The 21,776-nt window shown below is 39.1% G+C and overlaps 1 protein-coding gene and 1 long non-coding RNA gene across 7 annotated transcripts in view; one reads left to right on the plus strand and one right to left on the minus strand.

The window, feature by feature from the left end:
* LOC141378395 (uncharacterized) overlaps positions 1–12,837 on the minus strand; it is a 72,474-nt gene extending 59,637 nt beyond the window's left edge. Inside the window, exons 1-2 of the long non-coding RNA XR_012392960.1 lie at positions 12,239–12,837; positions 1,736–2,213 (exon numbers count right to left, since the gene is read on the minus strand). This is a non-coding gene — a long non-coding RNA (uncharacterized lncRNA). The remainder of the gene's footprint in view (positions 1–1,735; positions 2,214–12,238) is intronic.
* Positions 1–21,776, plus strand: part of tiam2a (TIAM Rac1 associated GEF 2a) — a 201,455-nt gene that overhangs the window by 29,849 nt on the left and 149,830 nt on the right. The gene's annotated exons all lie outside the window — the stretch shown is intronic.

The following is a 21,776-nucleotide window of genomic DNA, read 5'->3' on the forward strand; positions in this document are numbered from 1 at the left end:
ACTAATCATATGAGTAAACACAGCTGGGACAGGAAGCTCTGAAATAAAGTGCTGCATTTGTAGGGCAGCTTCTATTGTTCTCAGTGATTGATGTGTAGAGTAAAACCACAAGACAGAGACTCGCCCTCTTCAATCCCCATGTCTTTTATCTAAATCAAACTGCACTATGCCATCTTAAAAAAAAAAAAAAAAGTCTCCACCTGGATTGATCTAAGCGAATGTGTAAGAGCTTCCCATCGGATAAGTAGTCCATGCATGATTATGTTTCAGCTGGTAATGACTTATTTAACCCTCACTGATGCAGAGAGTAATGTCTCATTTCTTTAACAAGATGCATCATGTGGTTATGGGAGAAGCTGGTTTCAGAAGGGTCAGAATATTGGCAAGCATCAAGCAAAGGAAACGGGAGATTGCTGAAATTGATAAAACAGTGTTAAGAACTGCTCGACACATATTAAACTCTGAGAGTAATAATAATAATAATAATTCCTTACATTTATATAGCGCTTTTCTGAGCACTCAAAGTGCTTTAGACATAGGGGGAATCTACTCATCCACCACCAGTGTGCAGCATCCAACAGGATGACGCAATGGCAGCCATTTTGCGGCAAACCGCACACCACACACCAGCTGATTGGTGGAGATAGAGTGATGAAGCCAATTATGATATGGGGATGGTGAGGAGGCCATGATGGACAGAGGCCAGTGGGCAGATTTGGCTAGGATGCCGGGGTGAAACCTCTACTCTTTTTCGAAGGACATCCTGGGATTTTTAACGACCACAGATAGCCGTGGTTTAACGTCTCATTCGAAAGAATAATGGGGAACCGTCATCTTTGAGGAAGAAGCGTGGTTGAAAAAAATCTTGAATGAAGGAGATTGACAAAATCGCCACTTCTGGTCAAATCAAATCAAAAAGCCAACAGTAGTACTCACAGCTATGTTTAATAGTGAAAGTAAAAACATTTCAACACACAAAATGCAAGGGAACTTAAAGGATTTAGACAGCTGTTTAGCCTTAAAGGGTCACGAAACACCAAAACACATTTTTTGAGTTGTTGACAGTCGTATATGTGTCCCACACTGCTAAAAACACTATTAGGACACCTATATTTCACTAAAAAGTGTAAATTGGTTGTTTTTGCGTTATTTCAAGCAAATTCGTATTTCTGGTTTGAAACGAATTTTTGAAGCTGCGTCACGGTCATGACATAATAGCGTGTATTCCAGCGTGCAGACTGGGCGTCTGTGCCAGAGTGTGTCTTATTACGTCTTACAGTGTGATGCATTAATGCATGAGTAAGGCTTGGTTCAAACCAATCAGCGCGCTCTATTGTGCAACTTCATTAATATTCATTACTGTCACAGTGTTTAGACGACAGAGACGCCACGTTGTGTTGGCAAAACAAGCGTGAAGTGTTGCTTTTATAGTTTGCTGCCGTTAAGTTTTGTTTTCATTTTCTCTCTGTGAGAGCTCAGCTGGCGTCACATGTGGATTTATAGTGTACGCGACGCTCGACAACAATAACTTGCGTGTCTAAGGAGGAAAATTGTTTACCTGAGAGCTGTTCTCATCTGCAAACGTTGAGATCCGGATTCACTTGTAGTCTCCTCTAAATAAAGACGCTGCTCTAGTTGCTGGTGATTGTCCTTTCTCTACAGATTTGGTAAGTGAGCGACCAGTGCTCTTTGTTTTTTCAGTTGTATTTTGTTCGTATTAAACAAACTATTGCACCGAGTGTAAACAAGTTAGCACTAACAGCTACAACCAAACTATAACCTCGTGTTGGATTTTGTGACCGGAATAACACACGCGGCTTTCTGACGCTTCTTTCCGGGAAATGCTGAGGGTTTTTTTTCTCTCATTCGCCGTGCGGTATCAAACATTGCATGAAAAATACACGCTTAGAGCAGTTCCTCAAATCAAATATCTCGTTTGTCGGGAGGGACATGAATGAATTCCCTGAATGAAAGAGCCAAACTGCAGTTAAAGTCCACCATTTAATAATTTGGAAAAAAATTCGACTACAGATGTCCATGTAAACAGTCACATTGTCTGCTGTGGTTGTGTGTTTTGACTCTGAAACTCGCGCGTGCCCAAATAGACACTCCCACACCATCCCACTTTTCTTCCTCCGACACTCCCCCCTAAACAGAGCTGGACACGCCCACTTTTCTGACTTTTTCCAAAGTAGAGGTGTGAAAACACCCCCCTGAAACGAGGGGGTTTCATGACCCTTTAAGAAGTCCACTAATGGAGAAAAATACTTAAATTTGCTAGGGAGCATAAAGTTTGCACTCTGAAGTAAATGATGAAGGTCATTTGGTCTAATGCAGGGGTTCTCAACTGGTTTGGCCATGGGACCAGGCCCGAATTGGCTAATCGGGAGGACCGGGAGAATTCCCGGTGGGCCGGTCCGTTTTTTGACTGCGAGGGCCGGTGTCCCTAGCTCCAGAATCTGTTGCTCTCAGCAGTCACACTTTTTAAATTAATTAATTTATTTACTTGACCACAGCCTTCTTACTCATTATTTTACGACAGCTCTGCTCTTAATCTATTTTCTCGCAGCCTCGTGAGCAGAATGCAGCCTGCAGGTTAATGATGATATAAGTCAGATGAGTCATCTCTCAATGTACAGCTGTTGTGGTCCAGTGGTTAGCACGTTAGGTTACGACGCCACCGACCTGGGTTTGATCTTCGTCTCAGTAATCGCCCTTAAATCGTTTGCGTCCTGCGTTTTCCGTTTTGCGCATGGACCGTCAAAATAGAGCCCAAGATCTTTGCCAAAAATAAATGCAACTTTGGACAGAAATAAATGTTGTGACACTTCAGAAGTTGAACTTTTTTAGGTACACCTTACCAGTACCGGGTTGGACCCCCTTTTGCCTTCAGAACTGCCTTAATCATTCGTGGCATAGATTCAACAAGGTAGTGGAAATATTCCTCAGAGATTTTGGTCACCACCACCTGCCTGAACCGTTGATGCAAGGCAGGATGGATCCATGCCTAGAGCAGCAGTTTCTGAAATACTCAAACCAGCCCGTCTGGCATCAACAACCATGCCACGTTCAAAGTCCCCTAAATCTCCTTTCTTTTCCCATTCTGATGCTCGGTTTGAGCTGCAGCAGATCGTCTCGACCATGTCAACATGCCTAAATGCATTGAGTTGCTGCCATGTGATTGGCTGATTAGAAATTTGCATTAGCGAGCAGTTGGACAGGTGTACCTAATAAAGGGAAACTATATTAGTGTGTGCAACACTTTTGGGAAAGGCAGTGTATATTAACAATCACAACATCTCAGTATCCTGACTGATTGAGTATCTAAATATTCATGTGTTTTTCAGAGCACTTGTGTAGTTGCTAAAATTCAATGCAAATGTTTGTTCCATCTTTCATTTGCTGATTTCATGGAAACAGACTCGGGGCCCTATCATATACCCGGCGCAGTGTGGCGCAAGGCGTGGCGCAGTAGTCTTTTGGTAGTTTCAGCTTGGCGCAAGAGTGGTTTTGAGGTGTTGCGCTACGCTGTTTAAATAGCAAATGCATTAGCGCTCATTTGTGCGCCCATAGGCGTTCTGGTCTAAAAAGGAAGGTGTTCTGAGGCGGACCGCTGGCGCGTTGCTATTTTGAGAAACTATAATAGATTTTTCATTAGACCAAAACTAACCCGGTCTAAACTCCGGCGCAGAGTTGCGCCTCGCTTACGCACTGCTTAATACACACAAGAGAGCAATAGGCAAATATCTTTACATATGAAAAAATGTAAATATTAAGGATATATATAGGATATAATAAGAATAGATATAGGATATAAATATAAAGGATTAAAATATTACAAAACATATTATTTTCTAGCCCACATAAATATGAAAAATCACTGCTTTTATGTCTTCTTCATCTCGGGAGGCTTTTTCAGTTCATTCATAACAATTTGCTTTTGTATAATGTTATTATTATTAGCAGTATTATTTATTATATCCATTTTTATATTTGTTTTATTAAAAACAAGCTTAGATTTGCCCACCTGTCAGGTTTTAGACCATATGGGGCACAGCATGTGTTTTAGGATAAAACTCAGGTTTTTGAGCACATTTTGTGATTATTATTCATTTATTCGTTTGCTGGAAATTAGAACTGAATTTAGAAATAGTTTTGAAACGAATATTTGCGCTTAACAAACGAAATTATTATTTATAGACTAATTGATGTCTGTGTGTAAAGGTTTCCCTATCCAAAAGTGAATGTGAAAGTAGATCCATTATCTCTCATTCTCACGCAGTAGATGCTCTGTTTAACAGTTTTCTGTAAGAAAACTGTTTGCTTGTGAAATGCTTAGTTTTTCCACTTATACTTACTTTGTGTCCTGTAAATAGCGAATGCGCTCTTGGTGCGATGCAGCTGGCTCTTAAAGGGAATGGGAGATGAGACTCTAATTGGTTTATTCTCAAAACACACCTATAACTCATAAAGAAAATAAATTCAACCCTATTAGACCATGCACCACGGCGCAAGGCAGATTTCCCGTACTTAAATTAGCAAAAACGCGTCCTGACACGCCCTGAAAGCGTTTGCGCCCTGAGTTTTGCGCTCTGCCCATGGACCGTCAAAATAGAGCCCTCAGTGTTTTTTTCTTTCTCACTGTAGAGAGCATTCTTCCACCCTTCATGCATCAATTGCTTCCTTGTCTGACTGCAAGCTTCAGAAACTCCTACCTGGATGTCAGCTGTAATTGACTGAAGCAAAATGTCTAATCGGTCTGTCAGGACTTGGTTGCACAAAAAGTCTTGGTGGTGGGGGAGTCAAGACTTTCAAGGGTTGATTTGGGGTGTTTTCATTGTCTGGAACATTTGTTTCTAAAAATCTCCATTTTCTTTCTTCGTTTCACTGTGTGGAACTTACTGAACTAAACTTTTCCAGGTTAGTTTGGTACTGCTTTATAGTGGGTGTGATTAGATATATTGTTTTAGTTGCACAATTCTATTGTCATGACATCACTCAACATAGATGTCCTGCTCAGCAACCCGTTTGTAATGATAATACTGTATTGCTCATAATTAAAGGACCCCGGTTATGGATAATAAAAGGTTCATATTTTGGTTTGGGAGGCCCCAACAATTCATGCAAGGTCAAAAAAAGACTTGCATTCTTTTACAATTATATTTACCGAATTATCCCAAGGACTCCCATATGATTTATTTTTCCAAACTCTTCCTTTGTGTGACGCTGATCTCCAGTGATTGGTCTGATGACCCAGTCTTCTCTGATTGGTCTGCTGCATGCAGCATGAGTCAGAACTAGAACTCCCTTCATGACTTATCAAGTGTTGAAGCAAGCAACCCAACGCAGGAACGTATTGACAAAACACTGCAGGATGTACACCATCGTATTGCTCTGTAGTTCATCATTACTCCAAGAAATATTGTGCAGCGAGTGGGTGGACAATTTGACCCATTTTAACGACTCTGAGTCGACTTTCTTTTTGATTGTCAATAAGTTTATACGTGGTGCTTAGTCAGATTTAAAGCTGGATGCTATCATTAGCTTAGAGCTGCGTTGCACAGCATGAAAAGCAATGTTCGACAATCCATATCAAGGATAAAATAGTAAACATCCATAACAGTTCCCATTGTGCATTAGCATGCAAAAACAAATTCCAGAACCTTTCAGGCATTTTCAATGAGCATTTTTATGCTTTACCAGCACCTAACAACCACGGTAAATTCCGTTTATATATGCTGTATGTACTTTTTTCACATTTAAATCCATTGTGCTATTTAAAAAAACACAATATGACATTTTAATTTATATTCAAGAGTTCACACTTAGCTGATGATTTATAAAAGCTTGTTTGGCATGCTGTCCTGGGAGAGAGCCCCGAGCTGAAGGACTCCTCGAGAACGGGGCTTCCTCCCGTTTGGCAGAGCGAGAGAGGAGCCCGAGCTCGGTGGATCTCAGAACTCCCCCGGTGCTGTAGCTAAGGGAACACAAGGGTTAGATAAATGCTTGGTTTTTTATGTATATTGAATTGAAAACCCACGCGGACACGGGGAGAACTTACAAACTCCTCACAGAAACATCCGCCGGTCCTAGGGGGCCAGGGCCGGCGGTGTTCTTGCTGTGGGGCTCGCAGTGCTAACCACTGGGCCGCCGTGTCACCCAGTCAGAGGTAAAGGAGGAGGAAAAAGGGGAGGAGGCGGGTTTCTTCCAAACGAAGATAAAGTGAATTGAAAACTGTGGTTATTTATAGTGGCTTAGGTCTCGAATGATTGGAAGATACTAATTAACAAATTCGAGAACAGCCGTGATAAATCATAAGCACGTGATCCTCTCGAAATTAGTTTATGAATAAACTTCACTTGTTGAATACTTTGAAAAATTAATATTTTGGGATAGCTTACCCAAAAATGGTAAAAAAAAAAAAAAAGTGCCATTATTTGTAACTTTAGATGGTTTCTAAAACAAAATCTGTCAGTGTTTTTTTTATTCTCTTGTACCCAGACCTTAACATTTTCACGGCTGTAGCTCCCTGTCGTTTGAAGGAAGGCGTTGACTAAGGCCCCGTTTACACTAGTGCGCTTTAGTTTTAAAACGGCGTTTTAGAATGAAAACGATCCCGTCCACACTCGCGTTTTACCCAGCGTTTCTGAACTGCTCTCCGTCCACACCAAAACGCTGAAAACGCACATCACGTGACCACACACACACTCAGGCAAGCGCTGCAGCTCATCCACCCAGATGAGAGCTCTGCTGGTCGGACTTCTCATCAAGCATCTCCCGCTGGATCTAATCTCACTATATTTATTAAACAAGATATTTCATTTATCTTGTTGTCTTTATCTAACAACATATTCCCTGACTTTGATCATTGGAATCTATTACTTGTTCTCAGGTAACGTGTTTTGGCTGAGCGCAAAGATAAGTTAATGATTATTGTAGCCACGTAGCCTACATTCTGTATATTGACTAATCGCTCTCCTTTATTTCCTATAATGTATAAACTTATTGTATGTTATACTTTTATAATGGCCATTATCGCTTATTAAAACTGATATTCAGCAAAAGAGAGGGTGTTTCGTATTTTCACTGAAATTAAAAGGAGGCAGTTGTTATAGGCTCCGTTTTGTTATAAATATCCACACAGTGAAGATGACGCTCATAAATGCAGCACGACGCCTCAACATTTCTGCTGTCTATTAAGTTGCTAATATTAAAATGAAAATAGGCAGTTCCTTAAATCATGTTTACATTTTATTGTTGAGAAAGTGATCGTAGCCAGGGTGATGTGAATGAAGTTATAAAGTACACTGTTCCCTTTTAAGATTTACCCGTGTCCTCGGTATAGTCTGTTTTCCATATCAAACTGAGAAGAAGAGACTGCAGCCTTGATCAAACTTGCGAAGTCTGAACTTACAAGGAGAGGATGCAGGACTGAACTGTGTGTGTTAGGCTACTTAATATTGATGAAAAGCCCCAATCAAATAGGCGAATGTCTGCAGCCCCGCCTCCGGTTTCAGATGTCTCCGTTTTTCCTCATCCACATTTTCAAACGAAAACGCATTAGTGTAAACAGGGCCTAAGAGAAAGCATATAAGAGCTTTAAATGTATTGTTTTAAACATAATTAAATGCATCCAATTTATCAGTTGGAGTGGGAGAGATGCATACCTACAGAAAATTTGTCATGCAGATAAAGTCATGATAAGCCCAGAGTGAACTTGCCAATCCATTAGATGGATGACACAGAGGAATGTAAAGAGAGGACAGTTGCTATCACACATGGCCTCCAAAAAAACATTTTGGTGCCTTTTACGTGTTGCTTTGTGGAATAAAACTGAACCAAGACTGAAATGCAGCACTGTAATAAATAAATTTTCTGTTTTGGAACACTGTTTTGTGAGTCACTCCGTTCTCAAAAAGAGAATTTTGTCTTTCAGAGCACATTTAGCTGTTTCATTAATTGATCATATACTAAGGCGGCTCTATCTCCAGCTGGCACCCTGATGCGGTCTCGGTGATCTGAGTACAAGTGATCAGTCAAGACCCATTACCATTTCCACACATTAATTCTAACATTGAGTCTCCTGTGGCCATTTGTCTTGAATATATATATAATACAATATTTATAATATACATAAAATAAACTTCACACATGATACACTCTATACTTATGCACACATAATACATTCTATATACACATGGTACACCATCTACACTCTATACGAATACACACAATTCACTTTATACATATTCACACTCTATACATACACACACACACACACACACACACACGATACACTCCATATGAGGGTCTCTGGCGTGAGAGGTGATTGACATTACCACTGAGCTACTGGAACACACTTTGAATATGCACACATGATACATAACAGCTTCCAAACATATACACAAACACACATTTAATATATATAATAATACATTTAATAATATTTATAATATTATTTTTAATATTTAATAATACATTTATTTTAAATAATATATTTTATATATATATATATATATATACACACACACACACACACACACACACACACAATATATATATATATATATATATATATATATATATATATATATATATATATATATATATATATATATATATATATATATATATATAAAAACACAATATATACACACACACACACTATATATATATATATATATATATATATATATATATATATATATATATATATATATATATATATATATATATATATATATTACACACACACACAGTTAAAACCAGAAGTTTACATACACCGTATAAAAAGGCACATGACCAGTTAAAAAAAGTCAGATGTTAATGTGACTAAACGTTTTCTCTTTTAGGTAAGTTAGGATTATCACATTTGTTTCTGTTATGCTTAATTGCAGAATAATGAGAGAAATTAAGTTAAGTTTGCAATTGCATACAATGAGATTATTCTGCCTCTGATAAAGCTCAGATGATGGTGTCAAGGTTTTGGAAGTTTCTGATTGGCCAATTGAAAACATTTGAGTTCATTAAAGGCACAACTGTTGAATAGTATTTAAGTAAAACCTCAAACACGCTACTTCCTTTTGTGACAACATGGGAAAATCAACAAGCCAGAATCAACAACAAAGCCAGATTACAATTTGCTAAATTACACTGGGAAAAGAATAATTGTTGGAGACATGTCCTGTGGTCTGATGTACTAAGATTAAACTGTTTGGTCATAATGATCAGTGTTACATTTGGAGGACAAAAGGGGAAAGCTTACAAGCCGAGGAACACCATCCCAACTGTGAAGTATGGGGGCGGCAGGATCATGTGGTGAGGCTGTTTTGCTACAGGAGGGACTGGTCCACTTCACAGCATAGATGGCATCATGAAGAAAGAACATCATGTAGAAATACTGAAGCAACATCTCAAGACATCAGCCAGGAAATTAGAACTTGGCAACAAATGGGTCTTCCAAACAGACCATGACCCTAAGCATACTGCCAAAATTATTAAAATGTGCTTTAAAGACAACAGAGTGAATGTTTTGGAGTGGCCATCACAAAGCACCGATCTCAATCCTATAGAAAATTTGTGGGCAGGGTTGAAAAAGCTTGTGCGAGCAAGACAGCCTACAAATCTGACTCGGTTACACCAATTCTGTCAGGAGGATTGGGCCGAAATTCCTTCAAACTATTGTGAGAAGCTTGTGGAAGGATACCCGAAACATTTGACCAAAGTTATACAGTTTAAAAGCAAAGCTATAAAAAAAAAACAAGGAAATGTGTGAAAACTTTTGATTGTCTAAAAAATGTATGAAATAATTAAAAAAAAAGAACTCACTCATTATTCTAGGATTTAGCAAATGTAAATGATTTAGGTAATCCTAACGGACCTAAAATAGTAAACGTTTAGTAGGATTTACCATCAGACATTTTATTAAAAAAATGGTTATGTTCCTTTTTTAGAGTGGATGTGAACTTCTGGTTTCAACTGTATATATAGGTGAAACATTCATACATGTTGCAGTTTCAGTTAACTAAAACTTCATCCATGTTAAGCTGCTTTGACACAATCTACATTGTAAAAGTGCTGTTGAAATAGAGAGTAGTTGAATTGAAGTGATCAGACAAGGCTGTTAGATGCATTTAACACAGTTATAATCATCTCAGTACCCCTCAAAACATTTGAGATTTGTTCATTTCACTTCTTGTTTTCTTGATATGCATAGTTCCTAATCAATGTCAGCTCAGGCTTTATAGACTTCAGCAATGCCGGAGGAACAAAATCTGAGATTTGCAGGTTTTAGATTAGAATCATCGATCAGTAGAATTCTCCAATCCTCCAACTCGAGTAGCGGCGATTGTAATTCCTTTCGTCCAGCATTGGGTTTGAGTGTGTGATTTGCCCTCAGGGATTAGATCCTGTGGGTCATCGCTATCCCACCATGCCTCAGACTCAACAAGCCTTTTGTTGCGCTCTCCAGATGGGCCGTTTTGGACCAAAATGCGAGGGGGTTGCTGTTCCACTGCGTATACTAACACCATTTGTTACTGCCATTTATCAGTGTGTGTGTTTCAACCCATATAAGCATTATTTATTGGTTTTACTAGAATTTGCAAGTAGCTTGGTCGTGAATGACTGTGACTAATAGATATGTCTGCCCAGAAATTTTGAGTATTGTCCATCTCTTATGTCCTATACTTAGAACAGTGTTCCAAATACACCCTCCATATAGTAACAAATTATCCGCCTGTCAGCTGACTAGAAAGCAGCAACCGTTTAACCTTTAATTTCACTCATTTAGTTTCCTTTAAGTACAGATAGATGTCTACATTTATTTTTATCTTTGGACAACATTCTGTGGAAATTTAACATGAATGAGAAATGAAGTGTCCTGTAGAAAGTGCTGTTAAACCCTGTGGTGTAATAATGCTGCTAGTGTCTGTGTGGAAACTTTTGGCTCATGCGTTATTTTGGGATAAATCTGATTCACTGGCTCCTAATGATGTTGCTCATTATATCCATGAGCTGGTTTGTCCAGTTTTCAATATTTTAAATATTATTTTAAAAACTTCTTTTAAAGTCTTTTTTTCAAAACACATTTTGACAGAAATGTTTGAGTCTGGCGATCATGATTTAATCTGCATTTTCTGGCTGAATCTTTGAACTTTGGTGAAGTTTGGTGAAGTCAGGCAGTCTGACTCGGACCACAAAACCAAGTAGATTAATTCAGAATGACAAATGTGTTAAAATGAGCCGTGTCTGTTTTTGGTGAGGTCATTCATTATCATTTCTAAAAACCAAAAAGTGCCTTTAATTTCTAAAATGTTGTCTAATTGCACTTTCTTTTGCTTAATTCTTCCTCTAACTGATACTTTTTTCATCATTCATCGACTGTTATGTGTGTGTAGGACTTGCTGAAATGTCATTGTTGCTCTTATAGTTGTGTAAATTGCTTCCTTGTCCTCTTTGTAAGTCGTTTTGGATAAAAGCGTCTGCTAAATGACTAAATGTAAAAATTTGTACACGATGTATTAATCCAAACGAATGCATATTTCATGATTCAGGTTGTAATTTTCATTATGAGACCTGAATCTCTGCTCTGTGAACTTGTATTGTTGAAAAATCAGCTGTGGAGGTTAACAAAGTGACGTTTATTGACATTTTAGTTGTTTGAAAAGATATGCTGTGTGAGAAAGAATGGTAATACTTTACAATTCAGGGCATAGTTAATATTAGTTAATAGATTTACTACTACTACTACTACTACTACTACTACTATTACTAATACTACTACTAATAATAATAACAATACATTTTATTTATAATGTAATTTTTCTCAGACTCAAAGTGCTAACAAGAGCATCAACACACAATAAAACATGAAATACAAATAATACAGTTAAAAAAAGAAAGCATCAAAAGTTATAAGCGATACTTAAAAAGGTGAGTTTTAAGAAGATGAAAAGTTACTAACATGAACAAACAATGTATTATACATTTACTGCAGTGTTTATTCATGGTCATTATCATTAGTTTATGAAAATACAGTTGTTCATTGGTAGTTGATGTTTATCCTCAGTCTATTAACTAACATTAACAAGCACAATGTTTGATTTTAATAATGCATTTCTAAATGTTAAAATTATGATGTTGAATGGTTAATACAAGCATTGATCGTCGTTTGTAAGTATTATTTACTTAATATATTATTTTTATATAAAAACTACATGTCTTGTATTGTAAACACCCCGCTGAAACGAGGGAGTTTCATGGCCCTTTAAGTCTGAAAGCAAATGATCAGTTCTGAAAATGCCCATAAATTCATTGTATTAGTCAGTAGGAATCACGTTCCGTACTTCCAAATAAAATGCTGTGTATTCTTCTGATATATTCACCAGGGGCCTCATGTACGAAGACTTGCATGGAAATCATACTAAAACATTGCGTACGCACAAAGCTGTAAATGTGCGTACGCAGAAAAAAATTCAGATGTATGAAACACTGCGTACGCCGAGTCTCACGCATATTCTTTTGTACATCCGAATGAACGTAAAACTGACCGCAACATGCACGAGCACAAAACCCCTCCCTGCCTCCTCCGTATGAATATGCTAATGACTATGCTAATGGAAAAACCCAACGAAAAAGCAATGGCAAAAGCAAGCAAGAAGAGAAACTTTGAACAGAATGTGAATTGGAGGTGCTGCTTTCGGAGGTAGACCGGAGTAAAGCGCTGTTATTTGCAAGTTTGGTTTCCGGAATTAACAACAAAAGAAAAAAATTGAGTGGGAGAGTTTAGCTGATGTGGTTAACACAGTTGGGTCTGAACATCGCACTGAGTGAATTAAAAAAGAAATAGTGTGGTTTATAGGTGTAAAATATTGCAGATTCTTTACAGTCTCAGTGGCGCAGCTCGTAAAACACATGTCAACATGTTTTGACACGTTCGAGCATGAACTCGGTTCGAATCCAGCGTCTGATGAACTCTTTCTTCTTTTTTCCCCCACTACATATCAGATTTTGCCAACTATTTATCACGAGAAAGACAAGTAGGAATCATTAATAAGTTTGTGCATTATATTTTATTTGCACATTTATTGAATGGAAATGTTTCTGATTCACACATGCAAATTCATCTTCAGATAGTGTCTTTATAGCAATGTGCGTGCAGTAGATCGCTCAGATTACATTGGGAAAACAGGCGACCGCTGCAAATTGCGCTTTAATATTTAGCTGGTCAACTGTATGGTATGGAAACCTTATATACCTGCCAGATGAACCCGTCTCATACAGCTGCCATTGCAAGACTCAGACACTTTGTAGAGAGCAATTTAACACAACTGCCTCTAGGAGTCGCCAATGGAAATAAAACAGACACGCACAAAAAATGTGCGTACGCCAGCCAGAAAGCTGCCGTGGAGCTGCGCACATTCCCACGTTCAGTTCATCGTTAGTAAATCCAAACGTGAGCGATTCTGAGCGTGAAACCTGGCGTACGCAAAGTTTTTGTGCGTACGCAGCGTTGATACATGAGGCCCCTGAACACTGCTGCCACATTTTATCTGAGCCTACAGTTTCTACTTTACCTTGAGGAGCGCTCTCTATCTTACGTGAGGATAACTGAGCGGAAGGCAGAGGGGATAGCCTCTTTCAGTTGAAAGCAGGTCATTCTGCTCCTTTGGGTGAAGCTCATCCCTGCCTCCTATCCAAGCGTGAACAAATGTGGCATGGAGTAAATTCTTTCTCGGCTTCTTTGTGAAGGAAAAAAAAACAGCTTGACCTGGCCGACCTCTCGGTGATCCGGCATCTGTTTGTCTGTCTTCACTGCTGCTTCAGCTCAGATGTCCTGTCCTGCAGGAGGAAGATAAATGACCATAAGAGTTTAAAGCACTTCCTTACACTTTTCCAATACCTAACGACTAGGGAGGACATCCTAGCTGTATCTGTAAAATGTTTGTTTATCTTTAGTCAATATTGTGTCTTCTAATTTGTAGGCTTGTGTATGTTGTAATGCCTTGTTAGCGTAGCAATTGCTAGCGCCATGTGCTATCTCATGTGCTTCACGTGATTAATACACACACTGTCTGTCATTTATAAGATTCTTTAAAAGTCTGCGCTTCAGAACCAGCAAAACTGAGAATAAATAGGGTACCCTGCTGAAAAATCCAGCTTAAACCAGCTTAGGCTGGTTGGCTGGTTTTAGAGGGGTTATGGCCATTTCCAGACTGGTTTCCAGCCATTTCCAGCCTGGTCTTAGCTGGTCAGGCTGGAAAATGACCAGCCAAATCCAGCTAAAACCAGCATGACCAGCCTGGTTTAAGCTGGATATAGCTGGTTTTAGCTGGACTCCCAGCTTGGCTAGGCTGGTCAAGCTGGTTTTAGCTGGTCATCTCCCAGCCTGACCAGCTAAGACCAGGCTGGAAATGGCTGGAAACCAGCCTGGAAGTGGCCAAAACCCCTCTAAAACCAGCCTGGTCGACCAGCTAAAACCAGCCAACCAGCCTAGGCTGGTTTAAGCTGGATTTTTTAGCAGGGATAGAGAGGAAGGAGCTGGATAGCTGGGGAGAGACTGAAAAGAGACAAAGAATTGGGGTTCGATTTTCCAAAACAGAGTCCTCAACTGACTGAGAGATTCAACAATGACATGCCACAGCGGAATGAACCGCCAACTTATCCAGCACATTTTTACGCTGCGGATACCCTTCCAGCCGCAAACCCATCTCTGGGATAGGACGCCGTGTATGAATCCCCATTTTTCCACTCTAAACTGGGTGCTAAATCTAGTCTTGCTGCCTGAGATTGAATGCCTAAAATCTGTTCTCACTGGGCTCTGAATTGATGCATGAGCCTGTCAAACATTCTCGAAGTACTAATCCCCTGCATATTAGGCTTTAAATGATCACTATTTGCCAGAACACATACAGTACATCTCAACTGTTTAAACCGTGTCTATTCTAGTGGAATATGTGTGTTTTAACCAAAGTGTAATGCATCTTACAGCTAAAGGCTAAAAGACTTCAGTGCTTCAACTATATTTATATCAAGCTCCGAGAACTTTTTTGTGTGCCTAAAAAAGCTTTGTTTGCTAATGTCTTCCTTATCAGATTAGGTTGTGCAGTGTTTTTGCGTCTTTGAACGTTTCGAGAGGGACAGAGAGCTTTTGGGTTTCATCTAAAGCAGGGGTGGCCAACATTAAAATATATTTTTTTACTTACTTTTCTACTTCTTACTTACATTTATGAACGGAAAAGTTTTTTTTTAATATAGACTTTTTAGATTCAAAAAATAACCAAATAAACTCTTATTTCTCATCTCGCACGCACGGATCTGCTTGGACAAAGCTGGAATACATCATATCCCGTCGGCAGGTCGCATACGGTCTAGTCGCAAGAGTTCAAATATTTCAACGGATCCGCAGCTCAAGTCGGATCCAAATTTTCCGCATACGGAGATGATCGGAACTCCACGCAGCTCCCGGACTGGTTTCCAGTGGAAATGAATGACTTCCGGTCTGTCGTTTGCAGTGTGCAGTGTGTACAATGAAATTCCGACAGTTTAAAACCTTAAAAATCCATTTCAACTCATTACTTGTGTCACTACAACTTTAAAATCCATGATTCCTAATTCCTAATATTATAGTTAAATAACAGACTGTTCCGTTTGTTCGTCATTTAAACTTGCGACAATGTGGTACTTCACTGTTTAATGACGTAAAAGGAAGAGCGTGTGTTGAGACGCCGACACTGTAAACAACAACAACAGAGGAAACATGGGAACAGAGGAAAGTGGTCTGTCGCCCCAATTTGCTCCCACCAGACTGAAGATCTCTCTCGTTACCACAAATTTCTCTAAATGGTGGAGGACCATACCTGTCAACATTGGGATGTTAAAATAAGGAATATGCCCACCATAATAAGGGATTCCTCCGACCACCCCCCACCCACCCTTAAAAAAATCCCCAAATGTCTAAATATGTTCATTTGGAGCTGTTTATTGTAAATAAACAGCTAAATGGTCTGTAAAATGTTTTAAAATTATTATTAACAAAATAAAAATAAATAGTATACATTAGCCGCCAGGCCCGGATTGGCTAATCGGGAGGACCGGGAGAATTCCCGGTGGGCCGGTCCGTTTTTTGGCCGCGAGGGCCGGTGTCCCTAGTTCCAGAATCGGTTGCTCTCAGCAGTCACACTTTTTAAAAATTATTTATTTATTTACTTGACCACAGCCTTCTTATTCATTATTTTACCGCAGCTCTGCTCTTTTTATCTATTTTCTCGTAGCCTCGTGAGCAGGATGCAGGTTAATGATGATATAACTAGATAAGTCACCATTCAATGTACAGCTGTTGTGGTACGGTGGTTAGTACGTTAGATTATGACGCGGCCAACCTGGGTTCGGTCCTTGTCTGAGTAACAATTTTTTTTTTTCATTTTTATTGTTAAGACATATAATACTGTAAGGGTTGTTGAACATTTGAAGTTCTAAAAGTGCTGTTTTCTCAAAAAAAGACATGATAGTGTCATTAGAAACTGAATTGGAAATAACCTTATTTTAATATAGTCAGTGGTGAACTGTGGTGGGCCGGTCTGAGGCTTGAAACTCCAGGGCTGAAAAAGAGTCCCACTCCGGCCCTGTTAGCAGCAAATTTATTAGCAAACTGTTCAGCTTATTAAAATTAATAGCTATTATAATGACATAGAATCAAGCTATCAAATCTCATTAGCCGTTTCTTCACTGTATAACTCACACATTCTGATTAAAGAGCAACGAATGAATCTCTCATTTATTTAGATTTTTTTTTTTACATTAAATAAGAGGTGTCACTTTAAAAATGCACACATCTAACGTTATAATGAAGGCATTCGACTGTATTCCTTACTTTTTATGCTCATTTAAGACGAAATTAGTTGTGTTTGGAAGAAACCCCACCAACATCGACATCTTTATATGTTATTATTATTAATTATGTGTTTATGTCTGTTTAAACACGCACTCAAAAGCCAGACTTTCTCTCCGCTTCAAATCGCGTGTACAGAATCCGTTTGGGAAACAGCATCTGTTTATCACTATGGAGCGCGTCAGCTGACAGTCATGCACCATTATATGACTGTTTTGAGGATTGTATAGGATGGGCGACGGCACCTGCAATCAAAAGGAAGGGGAATCGCGCCATTTTTTATATTTATTTATAAGTGTTTTCATTCCTAAACAAAGCAAAAGCACAGAAGACTCGCGTTTAAGAGCAAGGAGCGACCCCTGGTGGTTCGGCGGTATGGGTTGCATAGAGGGAGGCTCGGCTGTTCAGAGAAATACGGGAGAAATACGGGAAAATACCTTTACGGGATGATAGCGGAATAGAACTGTAAAATACGGGAGAATCCCGGGAAAAACGAGAGGGTTGACAGGTATGTGGAGGACACCATATATAAACCATAGGCACAAGCTGCGATGACGGCCCTTTCCCTTCTCCTCCTCAAAATCATTTTAAAGTTGGGCGAACTTTGCATGTTTCAAAGAGCTAAAAGCGAGACAGTTTCTTGCATCGTGGCTAGTGTGGCGCAGATGCTAGAACCCGCCTTTACGCAATGTCGTAAATTGTATGTCAAGTGTGAACATTTGAATCGAATATGGGCCACAATTAAAAGAACGTGTAAACGGACAGGCGAACAATTCCAACAATCAAGACCTGACAGTGTAAACATTCTGCATGGCCTCCTTGATCTTTAAGAACAGAGACGATTCTTCTGGACATTGAATGAACTAGTTGATGACATACTGCAACATCTTTCTTTCTCAATTCTTGAGAAATGACCTCTTTCAGATACTGAATAGAGAATTGCATTCATCTTGTCTTTTCAAAACTCCCTAAAATGGTTCTGTTGGGTTGAGGTCTAGGGGCATGCTTAACCTCTACCCTGTTCGTCCTCAGAAATGTGAAGATTTGGCTCATTTGTCATGTTACAGATTGCCTAGTGGCCTAGGGCATAAAGTAAAGGTAGCATCTTCTCTTTGTGTGAAATACAGCTTGCTGACACCTGTATAACTTCTGCAACTCTGCACAAAAACACTCAAAGCTTTACTAGTGCTACTGTGCATTTTCATTGTTCTCCTCCCCCTTGGGACGCCACACAGTTTGAACCTATCAGAGATTTCAAAAATATTTCTATATACACACATCTTCTTCACATCCTTTCAAAATAGAGTCCCAGTAGGCTTTGTCTTCACCACCTGACTAAAGTCTTGTCGACTATCCAAGTTGAAGGAACAACAAATAATAACTTGACTTCTAGTTGATCATTTGATATCAGAAGTGGTTTATATGAAAGGAAAAGGCCTCTAGTTTACACTTATTTTCCCAGAATAAAATATGGTCATGCCTTAATTTTTAAATTATTTCATTTGGACAGTAAGGTCTGAGTTTGCCTTGACAAAAGTCTTGTCACTTAACAGAAATACCGTCCAGTTGTTACGATCCTTGATGGCAATTTGTCGAGGGTATTAAAAGGAGTAACATAAAGATGACCAAAGTATAAACTGATGATGAAGAATGGCAAGAGAAAACACCAAACAACAAATTAGCACCGCAAAAGATTTATTGCTCCCAGATTATTTACAATATTTACAAACAAGAAGATAAAGTTGAAAAGAACCAAGACAAATAAGAGAGGGAACTGAAGTTTTCGCATGCAAATCAAAGAAATAAATTTAACAAAACATTCCCTTAATCTCCTCCCCAATCCACTAAATAAGAAAATAACAATATGAAAAGAAATGTCTAATGAATAAACTAAAAAATGAAAATACGAAATTAGCGCACTTCGCTAACTAGCGTGTCTATACATCAATAATCCTGCGTGCAAATATGTATGTCACGTGACTTACTATGTTGTTCCAGATCTCCCTTGTCAAGTCACAGAAGGTTTTTGAATGGAGCAATAGCGGGCTAGAGATGTAGAAACACTCGTCAGAACTCTCAAACAAATCTCACTCAAAGTCAACATCAATAAATCTCAATCAAAGTACACATCAGTAGGAGCGACAACGCACACGGACACCACCAAACAGACAACACGCCAAAACAACAACAGCTGATCTCTCCCCGTTGCCGCTTCCGTTTTTAAAGGGCTCTGCAACGAACGTGATTGGCGGAGAGAGAGAAGTCGTCATCACACAGTTGATTAGGATTGGCAGTCATGTCAGCCAATAGTGCTCCAAAGTAGGCGGTACCTGAGAAAATGACAGGGCCGATACAGGGAGAGAGAGAGATGGAGACAGAAAGAACATACACGCAGCAAAACTGTGCGGTTCATAACACCAGTATAGAATATAAAGTCATGGTCCAGTGGAAGAAGAATGAATATTGTGTCTGACTCCATCATAAGCTTGGAGGACTGCATCCATACATCTCTGACATGACTCAAATTATTAATAAAGTCATCTGGAATGGCAAAGAAAGCCTTCTTGCAGGACTCCCAGGGTTCATCAACATTCTTTAGATGCATCTTCAACGCCTCCTCCTTCATCTTCCCCCATACATGCTCAATAATGTTCATGTCTAGTGACTGGGCTGGCCAATCCTGGAGCACCTTGACCTTCTTTGCTTTCAGGAGCTTTGATGTGGAGGCTGAAGTATGAGAAGAAGCGCTATCCTGCTGAAGAATTGTCCCTCTCCTGTGGTTTGTGATGTAATGCGCAGCACAAATGTCTTGATTCCTCAGGCTGTTGATGTTGCCATCCACTCTGCAGATCTCTCTCATGTCCCCATACTGAATGTAACTCCATACCATGATTTTTCCTTCACCAAACTTGACTGATTTCTGTGAGAATCTTGGGTCCATGCGGGTTCCAGTAGGTCTTCTGCAGTATATTTTGATGATTGGGATGCAGTTCAACAGATGATTCATCAGAAAGATCTACTTTCTGCCACTTTTCCAACTGATCAACTAGAAGTCAAGTTATTTGTTGCTCTTATAACTGAGATCGACGACAAGTCTTTTGCTAAAAGATGAAAACTAAAAAGACTCAACTAATAAATCAATCAGTCTGTAGTGACGAGGCTGTAGAATGCACTTGGTGCTGTGTTGTTAGCATAACACCTAACCTTTTGGGGATCTGGGTTACGAGGTCACCTGCTGGCAGTGTTCATTGCTGACTGTGTTTGGTCACCAAGTCATTTCTGTTAAACTCAACACTCCAGACCATGTTTGTACAATTGTTACTGTCACATAAAAGTTTTCTGATACCATAAATTTGCCAGATTCCACTATATATATGTATATAAATAGCCATCAATTGTCCTCACTGCAAAATCAGAATCCCTTGAAGAGCAGACTGAAGAGAGAGACTGATGCTTTTTAAAATTGACATTTTAAAGCAGATCTAAGCAAATTCTAATGGCTAGTTGTTTCAAACTCTGCTTCATTGACGAAACTGAACGTATAAACATTCATTCATTCATTCATTCATTCATTTGCCTTTGGCTTAGTCTCTATTTCAGAGTTCGCCACAATGGAATGAACCACCAACTATTCCAGCTTATGTTTTACACAGTGGATGCCACCATGTCGCCCCAAAATATGACCATAAAATATATATATATAAAAAAAAAAAAGAGTTGTTTATGGAATAAAATCACTTTCATAAATATTTTGTACGCAAATAAAATTCACACATCTGTAATTATAATATCGTAAAGGAAAACAGAGCATACTCATAGTTTTACCAGGGTACAATTTTAAAATCTGCAATTAGAACAGCTACAGATATAACATTTCTTTGTTTGCATATGACTGATAAATTTACGATGGGTGTACTTTACTTTAATAATGTTAACCTGTGAATATAATAATTCATTAATGATTATTAATATTAATTCAATTTGCAGTTTTATAAATTATGTGGGCCAAGCAGTGGCGCGTAGGTAGTGCTGTCGCCTCACAGCAAGAAGGTCAATGGGTCGCTGGTTCGAGCCTTATCTCAGTTGGCGTTTCTGTGTGGAGTTTGCATGTTCTCCCTGCGTTCGTGTGGGTTTCCTCCGGGTGCTCCGGTTTCCCCCACAGTCCAAAGACATGCTGTACAGGTGAATTGGGTAGGCTAAATTGTCCGTAGTGTATGAGTGTGTATGAGTGTGTATGAGTGTGTGTGAGTGTGTGTGTGGATGTTACCCAGAGATGGGTTGTGGCTGGAAGGGCATCCGCTGCGTAAAAACTTGCTGGATAAGTTGGCGGTTCATTCTGCTGTGGCGACCCCGGATTAATAAAGAGACTAAGCTGACAAGAAAATGAATGAATGAATAAATTATGTGTATAAAAAATACAGTTAAATTAAACATTATTAAAGCTACACAAGATTTTGCTACGGTTCTAAAATTGTTCTGTTCATCACTGACCACAGTCAGATCCCTTCATTAGACTTGGTTGAATTAAACTGCTTGATTCATACACATAAATAATCACAAAATCGTATTTTTGGGTGAACTATCCCTTTAGCTCTCCTATGTGCATCCAGACCACATTAAACTTCCAGCCGATTTCACTGAGCTCAAACAAATTGACGTTAAAGATTGCTCAGTGAAGGACACAGAGTGTCGGCTCAGCCTTATTCGGTTTGGTGATTTAGAATTTCAGTTCCCTCCATGTGTAACGCATGTCACTGGAGATGAATCGCAGCGGCTGTGGGCTGTGGACAGGGTTAATGTCTACGGGCACAAACCTTTACACTTATTTATTATAAAAGGATGGTTCACTTCAAGAAGAAAAGCTATGCTTGCGTTTGTCTCTCCT

This window comes from Danio rerio, chromosome 17, assembly GCF_049306965.1.
Source record: "Danio rerio strain Tuebingen ecotype United States chromosome 17, GRCz12tu, whole genome shotgun sequence".
Lineage (NCBI taxonomy): Eukaryota > Metazoa > Chordata > Actinopteri > Cypriniformes > Danionidae > Danio > Danio rerio.